Source organism: Protopterus annectens, chromosome 11.part0 (assembly GCF_019279795.1).
Source record: "Protopterus annectens isolate FY-2018-M chromosome 11.part0, PAN1.0, whole genome shotgun sequence".
NCBI classification, from domain to species: Eukaryota; Metazoa; Chordata; order Ceratodontiformes; family Protopteridae; genus Protopterus; species Protopterus annectens.
The window spans coordinates 1,219,649,572-1,219,651,810 of record NC_056745.1 but is presented as its reverse complement, the minus strand read 5'-3'; positions in this window follow the sequence as shown (position 1 = coordinate 1,219,651,810).

Here is a 2,239-nt window from a genome sequence, read left to right as displayed (position 1 = left end):
TTTGCAGTCAAACCTGTGCACTATAGCATTCTATATAGGGTCTAAGCTGTGGCAACTGCCAATTTGTCATGTGCTGAGAGGCAACTTGGCCTCTGGCAGTAGGTCACAGGAGGAACATGTCATTACATCCTCTGATGACACTAGCAGTAGGTCACATTAAGTTTTCCAGAAGGAGACATAGATTGTGTTGATGGAATTATTTGGTCAGTGGTTTGATACACACATTGGGTGCTTGAGAATGTCCTCATATAACTAGCATAACTGCACTACTGCCTGGCAATGCCCAATATGCCATCTGAGGCTAGATCCAGTCCAAAGTGCAGTTGCAGAGAGGACTAATTTCTGCCTGGGTCCTATCTAAAGCAGCATGTAACAGAACCATCATCCCACCCTATAACCAATCATGTTGTTCTCCATCCTTGTGTGTTACCCCCCACCCATGTTTAGTACAGTTCTCTATATCATCACTGTTCTCCTCCTGTTATTATGTGTCTGTCCATTGTTTCTTCTCTGTTTGTGTCAGCACCCCTTTATTGGTCTTTGTATTTTATATTTGTTTGTCTACCTCTACTTTCATCTTATAAACTGTTTCTTTTCCCCACCTTCCCCTTGTATCCTTCCCCATCTCCCCTTGTTGAAAAAAAGTAAAAAAAGGCACCACTCTCAAAAAGAGACCCTTCTCCTCCCTCTCCATTTCCACTAGGTCATTGTCATGTGACCTTCTGTATGCTCTTTTGTCTGCTATTCCTTCATTCTGGCTATCCTATGCTTCCATTTCCTCCCCATTTATATAAGTAAAACTGGTAGAGACTTTGCTGGGAGTCACAAATTATGATACCCAGCAATTCTTGTGGCATAAGGAGACTGCACTTTTGCACAAGCATATGTGCATGCATACTCAATGCACACTGTTGTTCAGAAATTCCTTAATCTCAGCTGTGGTATACTCCTGTTTTTTTTGGCAAAGGCATTTATGTTGGTGGCTTTTTTAACAGGTTTATAGCTAAAGTGCTAAATGCCTCATAATAAATTGCTAATTACCTTTGAGTTACATCGACTCACTTGCCATCATTTCATTATCCATTATCTGGTGCCTCAGGCATGTATCTGAATCTCAAGAGTCTATCAATAAATGCAAACCCTCAGACTTACTCTATGTGAACTGAGTATTGAGTTTAAGATCTCACAGCAGTGCAGGGACTTCCATTCCACTAAAGTGATTGTTAGATTAACACACTATAGTATACTAGAAGTCATTATTTAACAAACTAAATCGTGCTCTTTAAAACATGATACTGAGATATTAAAGTTGACATCTTGTCTTGACTAATCATTTCTACCTTAGATATTAGATGCATGTTAGTCCCTAGTCAATGATAATCTGCAAGGATTTGGAATAAGAATCCCCTTCTTTAGTTACCCATTCCCATGTTTCATAGCTGTACTCTGTAGCATAACTATTTTATAACAGCAAAAAAGCTTGAGGAGGGAAAACAAAAAAAAAGCGGTTAGGTAAGGGGAGGGGAAGCATAGGCAGGGGAGAGGTTGATTGGGTTAGGTTGCTATGAATCTCTACTAAATAATAGGCTATCCCTTTCCTGAATATTACAAACCTGATTAATAACCAGAAGTCAGAATCAAACCCTTTACCTTGCATCTCTTAAATAATGCTATAACCATTTTGCCAACCCCACTCCACCTTATTATTTGTTGAAGAGTTACTCTCAGATATAATACCTGACCTAATGCAGGTTTGTGTTTAAATACCTTTGTTCCTTTCAATCCTCCTATTAGGAGTTAAGCCTTACTGCTCCATTTACAATATATGTTAAATAATAATGACAGGAGAGACAGAGTTATGTTAAACTGTAATGTAAATTAGTGGCATTTAAAATGTTGCCATTACTACTAACAGGGCAAATATGCTTTTTCAGTAGTAAATTCTGCAGTTACATGAATCATCTGTTTTACATCAGTAGAGAATAACTGTGTCTCATTAATTTCTGCAGCAACAGCAAATCAGTCCTTTTGATGTCTGAGTGAAAGATAAATCAGCACCTTAATTCCTCCATTACTATGAGGGTCCCCCCAAGGCAATACTATTGCTAATGATTAGACAGCAGTTCTCTGTTACTAGGATTACTGAAGGAAAGACTAGCAGGTTGGATAAACTATCTTTATTAGATAATGCCTGATATCATTCTGAATGCAACATAGTATAAATAACAGATGCAATTAA